Genomic DNA, 12,061 nt, shown 5'->3' on the forward strand with positions numbered 1-12,061 from the left:
AAGCAATTCCACTTGTGCTAACGTGTTTGACAGGTTTATATATGAACTTCAGCAGACCAGTAAATGTACATTCATAGTAGGACAGCTCCGTAACCCAAAAAACAAAACAGAAAAACTGGAAAGACTAGAGTTCACTTTGTCAACACACATACAGATGCAGTGATGGTTTACGGTCCAAAAACAGAAGGTGAGCATGGGTGCAAGAGGTTAATCCCCAGGCTGGGCTGGGGTGCAGAGTTTGAGGGTAACACAGGTAGAAAAGTCTTTTGTTCTATCCTTGATTTTTGAGGTAGGGAAATTCACAGGTCACTACCTTCACTTCAAAATGAATGAATGCACTATTCAATTTTTCAAAACAGGCAAAGTAAACATAAGTGATAATAAATTTCAAACTGTCACTAATCAAACAAGATAATAAGAAAAATTAAATAATATGATTTAAGAAAGAAGTGGAGAGATGGTTCTAGATAGTAGCATAGAAAGACCCAGAGCTGGATGCCTCTCATGCACACACCAAAGTCACAACTCTTTACAGAACAGCAACTGATGACAAAGGTTGGACCCATCATGAAAGATGTTTTACAGCTAAACACATAAAGAGGCCCCTCGGCAAGGCAGGAAGGACTGGCAACATCTCAATAGTGTCAAGACCCACACCACCAGGGGGGTGGCCCACACATGGGAGAATAATTACAATTTCTGAGGGGCTCCCACGTAGCAAGGGGTATGAACCCAACCTCAGGCTCCCAAGCCCAGGGATCCTGTGCTGGAAAGAAGAGTTCCTAGAAAGTTGGACTTTGAAGACCAGTAGTGCTTATTTTCCAGAGAGCCAGACGGTTGTGGGAAATAGAGATTCCACTCTTAGAAGATGCTCACAAAATCCCACATGATCCGAGAATCAGAACAGAAGCAGTCATTTGAAAGGATCCTGGTTGACACCTACCTCTTGATCTTGGAGTCTCCCAGAGAGGCAAGAGGCAACTACAGCACAGTCTCAGGGACATGGACACTGGCAGCAGCCATCTGGGAGAGCTCCTTCTATCTCGTGGCTACTGGTACAGGCAAGCAAAATTTCAGAATCCTCCCTCTATATTTTAGCCTCAGGACCTAGCCCTACCCATTTCCACCACACTATAGACACAAGTACTAGGATGCTACAGGCCAAGCAACTAACTGAGCAGGGGCATAGCCCCATCCACCAGCGAACAGAATGCCTTCAGACCCTCTCAATGCACAGCTGTCCCTGGACATGGGCCCAGCCACCAAAACCCCCAGGACCAGCCTCCACACCTCAGTGGACAGGCACCAGCCCCAGAGTCCCTGGCCCCTCTGACAAGTGAGCCTGCTCTGGCCTTGGAATCAGCCTCACTGTCGGCAGGTGATTACTGCACAGAGACTACATGGAGCTTGGACCTACCCAACAGCAAACCTGGTCTAGCCTTGGGATCAGCCTCATAAAACAAAAGGCACACACCGGCTCCAGGAATACCACAGCCCAGCAGCCTGTGTGACCAGAACACTCCCTTGAAGGCCAGAAGCAGCCATGGGCTCAGCTGGGTCATGACCCTGCCCATCAGAATACCAACACAAGATTAGGGATACCCCAGACCCTGCAGATAGCTGTGTCAGGGACAGTGATCCAACATCAACTCTGAGACTCCTGTGTCACACAGCCAGAAATCAGGACCTATCTCTTCCTCCCAGTAGTGAACACAGCCCCAGGACCAGGGATTGGGCACTAGCCCTGATATCACCTGAACTGCAACTCTACCCATAAGTGAACCAGCACTAGATTTGGTGTCCCCCAGAGTGGTGCAGCCAGCTGCCTTATGATTTAGCCTCACCAAGCAGCACAGACAGCCTCCATACAAGGCAGAGTCTGGCAAACAAGCACTCTGGGGGCAGCCAAGCCTACCAGACCACCCACAGTAGTCAGCCCACCACAACAGAAGAGCCCAAGCAGCCCACATAGGGAGTACACCTAAAACATATAGTTCTAGTGACCAGGGGACAGTGGGCTGCTGGGACACATAGGGCCTCTCCTACAATAGGCCACTTCTCCAAGGTCAGGAAATGTAACGAACCTACTACATACAGAGCAATAAAAACAGCAAGTTAAGAAAAATGAGGTGACACAGAAACACGATCTAAATGAAGGAACAAGATAAGAACTCAGAAGAAGATCTAAGTGAAGTGTAGATAGCCAATCTCCTCAACAAAGAGTTCAAGGTAATGACTGTAAAGTTGATCAAAGAACTCAGGAGAAGAATGGACGACCAGAGCAAGAAGTTAGAATTTTTTTAAAAAAGAGTTAGACCATTAAAGAACAAAAAAACAGAGATTAGGAATACAATAAATGAAATGAAAAATACACTAAAAGTAAACTACTGTAGACTAAATGATACAGAGGAATGAATCAGAAAACTGAAGGACAGAGTACTGGCAATCACTGAAGATGAACGGCAAAACAATAGATTAAAATGAAATGAAGAAAGTTGAAGAGACTTGTGAAACAACATCAAGTGTACTAATATTTGCATTATACTTGTCCCAGAAGCAAAAAGTAAAGAGAAAGCAGTGTAGAACATACTTGAAGACATAAGACCTGAAAACTTCCAAAACCTGGGAAAGAAAACAGACATCCAAGTCCAGTAAACACAGTAAGGCAAAACAGGATCAACCCAAAGAGGACCACACCAAGACTCATTGTAATTAAAACGGCAAAAAAATAAAGATAAAAAGACACTATTAAAAGGAGCAAAGGAAACGCAACAAGTTACAAACATGGGAACTTGCATAAAGTTATTAGCTGACTTTTCAGGATAACCTCTGCATGCCAGAAGGGAGTGGCATGGTATATTTAAAGTCATGAAAGGGAAAAGCCTATAACCAAAAATACTCTACCCAGCAAGGCTCTCCTTCAGATTTGATGGTGAGATCTAAAGTTTTACAGAGAAGCAAAACTAAAAGAGCTCAGCATCACCAAACCAGCTTTATGAGAAATCTTAGAGAGGCTTTTCTAAGTGAAAAAGAAAAGGTCACGACTGAAACATAAAAATTAGGAAAGGAAACTTACTACAGGTAAAACCTCATTGGATAATGTAAATATTCAATACAGGTAGTAGATCAACCATGTACACAGCTAATAGGAAGGAGGAAAGAAAATACTAATAAAATCATCTATATTCGCAATAAGAAGTTAAGGGACACACAAAACAAGTAGATGTAAAATATAAGGTCCAATTCAGTAACTGTGGGGGAGCAGAGTAACAATGCAGGGTTGTTAGTGTCCACGTGAAATTAAACATAATATTAAAGATAGTCCTCATATCACAGATGAAGGGATTAAAGGGGGAAGATAGGAACACTGAAGAAATTAATGAGGGATTCTAAAAATACCCAAGACAAATGAAAATGAACACACAATGATCCAAAATCTATGGGACACAGCCAACGCAGTTCACAGGGGGAAGTTACAGTGATACAAGCTTATTCTTAGGAAACAAGAAAAATATCGAATAAACAACCTAACATTACACCTGAAGGAATTAGAGAAAGAAGAAAAAACAAAACTAAAAGCTGACAGAAAGAAAAAAATTAAGAAAACAATACCATATGCAATCACACCAAAAAGAATAAGATACCTAGGAACAAACACGCCTAAGCAGGTAAAAGACATGTACTCAGAAATCTATCAGCCATTGGTGAAAGACGTTGAAGGCAACAGAAAAAGATGGGAAAATATGGCATGTGCATGGACTGGAAGAATTGATACTGTTAAAATAACCATACTACCAAAGACAATCTACAGATTTAATGCAATCCCTATCAGAATACCAAAGCATTTTCACAGAACTTGAAAACGTGATTTTAAAATTTGTATAGAAACACAAAGACCCCAAATAGCCAAACAATCTTGAGAAAGAACTGAGCTGCAGGCATCACGCACCTTGACTTCAGATTATACTGCAAAGCGACAGTAATCAAAGAGAATCGTACCGGAGGAAAAACAGACACAAAGATCACTGGAATAGAATAGAGATCCCAGAAATAAGCCCACACACTTATATTTAATTGATTTATGACAAAGCAGGCAATATGGAGAAAAAACTGTCTCCTCAATAAGTGGAACTGGGAAAACTGGTCAGCTACATGGAAAAGAATAAAATTAGATTGTTTTAGCACACCATATATAAAATAAACGCAAAACTGAATAAAGACCTAAATGTAGGACCAGAAACCATAAAACCCCTAGAGGAAAATATAGAACATTCTTGAACATAAATGATAGCAACAGTTTTTGGTTCAGTCTACTAAGGAAAATGAAACAAAAGCAAAAATAAACAAAGGGGACTTCACTAAACTTAAAAGATTTTTCACAGCAAAGGAAACCAAAGACAAAATGAAAAGACAACTTGCTGAAGTAGTGACAATATTTGCACAAGGTAAGACGTTAACATCAAAAAGATGACCAAGCAAGGGTTCATATCTAAACTACAGAAACAGCACATACAACTCAATATCAAAAAAACACCCAAAATCTTTTTTTTAAAAATGAGAAGACCTAAATAGACATTTTTCAAAGGAAAAAATACAGATAAACAGCCAGAACTTACAAAGATGCTAAACATAGCTAATCGGCAGTAAAATGTAAATCAAAACTATGAGATATATGACCTCAGTCTTGTCAGAATGGCTGTCATCAAAAAGATCACAAATAACAAAAGTTAGTGAGGATGTGGAGAAAGGGAAACACTTGTACACTCTTGCTGTGAAGGTGAAGTAGTGTAGCTACTGTGGAAAGCAGAACGGAGGTTCCACAAAAAACTAAAAATAGAACTACCATAATATCCAGCAATTTCACTTTTGGGTATATCAGAAGAAAACAAAAACACTATTTCAAAACAATAACTGCACACCAATATTCATAACAGTGTTATTTGCCATAGCCAAGATATAGAGTCAAACTAAGTGTTCATCAATAGGTTAAGGGATAAAAAACTTTTTTTATGATGACTTCAGCAAAAAATGAAATTTTGCCATTTGCAAGAACATGGATGGACTTGGAGGGTATTATGCCTTGTAAAATAAGCCTCAGAGAAAACAAGCATGGTAGGTTATCACTTACACGTGGCATCTAAAAAATTGAATACAACAACAAAAACTGACTCACAGATTAAAGAACAGACTAGTGGTTACCAGCAGGGAGAGATAGGGTGGAGGAGCAAAATAGTGGTAGGAGATTTTGAGGTATAATCCACTATGTATAAAATCAATAATCTAAAGTGATATACCGTATAGCATGGAGAATATAGCCATTCTTTTATAATAAGTATAAATGGAGAAGAGCCTAAACATTTATGAATCACCATGCTGTACCTCTGAAACTAATATAATAATGTAAATTGGGCTTCCCTGGTGGCACAGTGGTTGAGAGTCCGCCTGCCGATGCAGGGGACGTGGGTTCGTGCCCCGGTCCGGGAGCATCCCACATGCCGCGGAGCAGCTAGGCCCGTGAGCCATGGCCGCTGAGCCTGCGCGTCCGGAGCCTGTGCTCCGCAACGGGAGACACCACAACAGTGAGAGGCCCGCGTACCGCAAAAAAAAAAAAAAAAAAAAATGTAAATTAACTATAGATCAATAAAATATAAAGTAAGAAACAATAAAGGGGAGACACAGATTATTAGATAGAAATCAATTAAATAAACACAAGTTTTGGGGAGACACAGATTATTAGATAGAAAACAATTAAATAAAAACAAGTTTTGAAAATCAAGGAAGTAAAAAAAAACAGGTAAGACACAACATTGGCATTTAAAGTGTACAATCTATTTATTTAAAAGAAATCATTTAAGTGGTGAAAAATGATACCCATTCTCACAATTTTGTATATCTAGGATAAATTATTATCTACAAAAATATGTTACAAATATTCACTCAAAAAGAAAGAGAAAATTTGGATTAACCCATTTTAGTATACAAATTTAATATAAAAGTCTCCATGTAAAATTGATTTGAATAAGTTGTTAGCCACTTCTAGTTTCTTTGCGATGTAAAATCTATTATAGCATAAAAATCGGCCTTTCTACATTATTCCATTAGACATACATAGAAGTTAAAAGAAAGGAGAAGACAGAACAATCAACCAGGAAGGTGAAATTACTGAGAAACAGTCATTCATTCTCCCTCCTCCTTTTCTTTTCCTCCTTTTCCAGGTCTCTTTCGGTTCCAATCAAGAGAACTCTTGAGAGTTCTGAGAATATTTCTTTGAGGGCTTCAAATCACCATACCTACATCCTCTGCCAAAACTACACACACGGGAACAAAAATAAACCTCTGCTATGTACTCATGTAGGAGGGATTCATGCAAAATAAACTCCTACATGGAGACCAACAGGTGAGTTTTCTACCTGTTCTTTATAATGTCCTTCCATTATAGTAAATCCCACACATGATGAGGCGGAAGCGGTTATGTGATCTTTTCCCTGAAGTCAAAAATCTTGCATTCATTTCAAGTACCTGGTGATCATAGGGTACAGCCAGGGAAGGTGCCATCCCCCTTGGGGTGGGGGTGGGGGAGTGGCAGTGAATGGGCTCCCGCAACCATGCACCTCCTGATGTACAGATTCTGGAGAAACAAAGGGCGGTCACTCCGCAGTCAGCCGGTCAGGCTGTCGGGCCACTGGGCAACCCGACCAGCCTGGAAGTGCCCCATCAGTTGCTGAAAGCAAAACTCTGTACCCCCTGTGAAGTCAGGCAATTTGGGCCAGAGAATGAGAGGGGACCGGTAATCAACTCCTCCTCTCTGCTCACCTCCTTGGGATTACAGCAACTCCATCTCCAAACCCACATCTGACCCTGGAGTGCCAAACTGGGAGTGGCAGGTGGGCTCTGTCGCTGCTTCTGCGCCCTCTGGAGGTTGTCTGCTCTAATGGCAACTCTCAGCCCTTTCTCCTCCTCCTTCCTTAGTTCTGGAGGCTGCCTTGACCTCCGGCAGCTGCTGGCCTGATTTCATTCTTCTTTTTTCTCCAATTACAATGAAGTTTTTTACAGAGGTTTGGAATCTCTTGAAGAAGGAAGATCTTTTAGTCAATACACCTTAACCGTGAGAAGTTGCTTTCAAGAATGAACCTGCGGTCCGGGAAGATCCCACATGCCGCGGAGCGGCTGGGCCCGTGAGCCATGGCCGCTGAGCCTGCGCGTCCGGAGCCTGTGCTCCGCAACGGGAGAGGCCGCAACAGTGAGAGGCCCGCGTACCGCAAAAAAAAAAAAAAAAAAAAAAAAAGAATGAGCCTGAAATACTTTATTTTTCTCCTTATGATTCCAAGGAGAGACAGCTCAAGTTTTCTAAATCATAAGAAAAAACAAGGTAAATATGATATTCTGAGCCAGAGATGAAAAAGCCATTTTTAGCACCCCCTCCTCATGTCATATGAGTGGGATTTAAATCAATCAACTGCCACTGGTTTTTAAATCACATGACCCAACTTTAACTCAATCAGCTGCTTCCCTGTAACTCAAGTGACTTGGCTTTGAAGAGTAAGAAATGCAGAGGTATAAAAATTATGTTCTGAACAATAAATGGAAAAACAACACTTAGAAAGTTTGTTTTTCTTTTTGAATGGACGATTCATTGCATACAGAATAAAGGATTCTCTTGTGGATTTCTTGAACTGTAAACACATACAATGTCTCCGTTGGCTTGATTGACTTAGTTTTTGGGGTTTTGTTGTTGTTGTTGTTAACACTTTTATTGGAGTATAATTGCTTTACCATGTTGTGTTAGCTTCTGCTCTATGACAAAGTGAAACAGCTATTCGTATACATATATCCCCATATCCCCGCCCTCTTGCGTTCTCCCTCCCACCCTCCCTATCCCACCCCTCTAGGTGGTCACAAAGCACTGAGCTGATCTCCCTGTGCTATATGCAGCTGCTTCCCACTAGCTATCTATTTCACCTTTGCTAGTGTATATATGTCCATGCCACTCTCTCATTTCGTCCCAGCTTACCCTTCCCCCTCCCCTTGTCCTCAAGTCCTTTCTCTACATCTGTGTCTTCATTCCTTTGCAGCGACTCCTGCTAGGGATGGATACTTCCTTTTATGCTCAGTAAAATCCCCTGGTTTGAATATGATTTGAGTTTGATCCTATGAAACAATCAGAACTTTCCACCAGAGATAAATGAGGAGATTCTGGCCTTTATTAGTATGCATGGTGAACATGGGTGTCCTGGCTGTACTTGCCAACCCTCCTATTTTACCCACCTACTTTTATCCACCTTCCTCCCTGTGAGTACCTTTGACCAACCCTGAGCTCAGACTCCTGACCTATTACAGTGACTTTGTCAGTCTTTCTTTAAAAATGGACAGGTAATAAAATGAATTTAAGCTAGAAGCAGCAGCTCAGTAAGGGAAATAAAATCACCAGAATTTATCTAATCACAGCCACAGGCATCAAAGGCTCTGTCTTATCTGCTGGGTCATAAGAATGGGACCTTCCTAAACTTGAAGGGCATCCAATCAAATAAGTAAAGGTGTTGCTCACCTCTGCCTCTTGGAGGGATTGCTAGGCAGTCTACCCAGTGCATACTAACTGCAAAACACTGTCATGGTTTTGAACACCTATATTCCAGGAAAGTTTTTGGGGTGCTTGGGGAAGGTTTATTTTTGACATCAAGCAAAAAATAAATCACCAAGCTCTTTGAGCACAGAGGTTCTTAAGAGGGCAGTAGAAGGAAGGAATGGGCAGAAAAGACGATTTCCTCTGAAGTGAAGGTCGTTTTTCCAAAAGAGTAGGATTTAATCGCAGTTTAAGGAGAACACTTTTAAATAGCTGGGACAGCTACAAACGGCAGTTTAGGAAATGAGTGCTTCAAAAGAACAGTGCTTTAAAAAGTCCTGGCAAGGCAACAACAGGATGAAGAGTTGGTTTTGTGTAGTTTTGAACACAGGAGTAAAGAAGCAGAGGCATCTCTGACTAAAAGGCCCTGAGATCCTATGGCATCAATGGGTCAGTTGTAGGGGGCATGGGGTGTGGGGGCGATATTTCTCTCTCAACGTCTCCCAGGGCAGCCACCCCTTCGTACCCCACCCCCCTACTCCCTTCACTCTTCCTGCCTCCACTGTTGGGTCCCCAGGGACAGCACTTCTTCAGCTGGAGCGCTCAGGCACCATCTCTGCAGTCTAGATTCTTCCTGGAGCCTGGCACGTTCTGGGACAGGAAGGCAGCTCTGCAAGGCCGCTGGAGTGCAGTCGGACCTGAAGTCCTGGAGGGGAACTGGAGCCATGAAGCCCACCCACGTCCTTGAAGCCGGGGGAGGAACACATCCTCCTAACAGTACTTCTCAGGGCTCAGAGGGCCCCACACCCTACAGTGATCCATACTCACTTGTGGCAGCAAGGACTGCCTCTAACTGGCCCCCTCGATTCCGCCTTAAGGGTCCTCGCACATGTGTGAGAGCGCATGCCCCAGATCTATGCAGTCAGCTAGGCCAGTGCTGCCGGGGTCCCTCCAGTCCCATCGCCCAGCCCCTCCCTCTGGGACTGTATCTAATAGAAGAAAGAGCACAGAGGAATTGGCTGAATCAAGGGACCTGGGAGCCTGGGTGTGAGTTTGAAGACCGAGAACCTAAGGCGCAATTACATATTATTGGAAACTCTTGTGGGGTGTGTGGGGGGAGGTTAGGAGGCTGAGAGGCTGAGTCGACCTGGTGAGTCCAGCCCCAGAGGTTGAGAGGCTGAGCCGACCTGGTGAGTCCAGCCCCAAGACACCACACAAACCCGCCCGCCTTTCCCTGCCATCAGGCAAGGGGTGCCGCAACTCCAGCCGGGACTCTGCACTTCCCCCTCCCTGATTCTCCTCCAGAAGAGCAGGTGGCCCCCCTATGAGGGCAGGGGCAAGACAACGGACCAAGTCCCCCTGCACTAAGGCGCTACTAGAAGCTCTTCTGAACAGCAGTGCTGGCTTGGAGGGAACTCGTGCACCGCCAAATTTGATCTCGTCCTGCAGCTGGTGAACACAGGCTTTAAGTCAGCTGCCTTGGCTTTAAATCAATCAGCCCCCCCTTTAAGTCAGGTGACCCGACTTTAAATCACTGTGTGCCCCTCAAGCCTGCAACTTCAAAAGTTGGGAACTTCACTTTGATCCCAGCACCTAACATAGCTGAATGCACACTGTAGTCACCCCCAAGCCTGGCTTAGAGGCAGGATATAAGGTAAGGGGATGGGCGTGCACACATGGTGATGAGGGTGTACTTCATGTACCAAAAGGGTCTAGGCACTCTGGGGTACAGCAAGCAGTGCAGGACGCAGCATCTCCCTGGCAAAGCTGATGATGCACAGGGAGAGCAGGCACACCCAGGCATGCAGAGCTTCCAGGACGGGAGCTGGGGCACAGCCAGCCACGAGGCTGTGAAAGCGGAGGATCTGAGGCTTCTTGAGAAAGGCAGACACAGAGGATGCATGAGAAACAAAGACCAGATGAAATATGGAATAGAAAAACACACCCTGCTCTTGAAATTGGGGTGGGGGGCACCCCAGATTTGAGTCTTCTTACTCCCCACTACCTAGTGCTTTAGCATTTGCCCAATTACTTATAAAATTCACTGATAATATCTAACACATAGAATACTGCATTTGTAGTGGTGTTGCGTGTTAATGTTTCTTTAGTGGAATAATCTTTTCTACAAGAACAATGTACACTCTCTGAAATAAATTAAAACCCCTCTTTATAAAGTACTATATCGGACTTCCCTGGTGGCGGAGTGGTTAAGAATCTGCCTGCCAAGGCAGGGGACATGGGTTCGAGCCCTGGTCAGGGGAGATCCCACATGCCGCAGAGCAGCTAAGCTCATGCGCCACAACTACTGAGCCTGCAGGTCACAACTACTGCAGCCTGCGCACCTAGAGCCAGTGCTCCACAACAAGCGCACCAAGAGAAGCCACCGCAATGAGAAGCCCGTGCACCGCAACAGAGTAGCCCCCGCTCGCCTCAACTAGAGAAAGCCCGCGCGCATAGCAACGAAGACCCAACGCAGCCAAAAATAAATAAATAAATTATTTTTTTTTTAAAGTACTATATCCCTCTGTACAACTTCTCTGGGAAGAACAGAGAGATGGCGTGGGAGAGTGAGAAAGACCAATATTTAGTGCACATGTCTCATGCAGGTGCTCTGCTGGCTCAGATAGATTTATCCCCACTTTTACAAAGGAGGAAATAAGTTCAGAGAGGTTTAGTAATTTTCCCAAAGCCAAACAGCTCTTGAGTGGCAGAACCAAGATCTGAACCAAGTCTGTTACCTTCAAAGACTAAGTCCTCATCACAACAAAACTCAATTAATATTTACATTTATCGAATTACATTGCAACATGGGGAGTTCTTGGCACAATCCTGAATAAGAGTGAGAAAGAAGGAAATAGCATTGTTCATACAGTCAATCAAAATTTTTGGAGCAGCCGCTAGATGCCTTGCTCTTTTTGGGGTTAAACAGTGATCAAGACAGGAACAGTCCAGCTTTCATGAACCATGTAGTGGGGAGGAGAGACAGGTGCAACTTGGGTGAGGGATTTCACATTGCTGGGCATCTGTTTTCTCATCTGGAAAATGGGATGGGTGTTCCTCATTTCCTGGGATTGTCCAGCCCTCACATTCTCTGATTCCATAAGAAGCATTTGTTTTCCTGTTTCTTTAAAATTCATTCAGGCCGTGAGCTGTGATGAGTGTTGTTAGCTGCTCCCCAAATCACCCTATTCCCACCCTCTTCCTGTGATCAGCTCTTTCCTGAAACATGACTCACAATCAATCAAGTCACAGAATGTAAGGGGTACCCAGCAGAAAAATTCCAACCCTTGCTTCTCAGGAACTCTGCAGTCTACCGTCGTTTTTTGTTGATATTTCTATTGAATACATCTTTCAATATTTTAACAATGGAACACTTATTTAGGTTGTTCCAGACCCAGCCTTTAGTGGTAATGGTTTTGTTGTTATATTTCTATTATATTTCCTTTAAACATCATTATCCTATTTAACTGGATTAAGTTAATTCTATAGGCATTTATCTTA

Source organism: Physeter macrocephalus, chromosome 10 (genome assembly GCF_002837175.3).
Source record: "Physeter macrocephalus isolate SW-GA chromosome 10, ASM283717v5, whole genome shotgun sequence".
Classification (NCBI taxonomy): Eukaryota; Metazoa; Chordata; class Mammalia; order Artiodactyla; family Physeteridae; genus Physeter; species Physeter macrocephalus.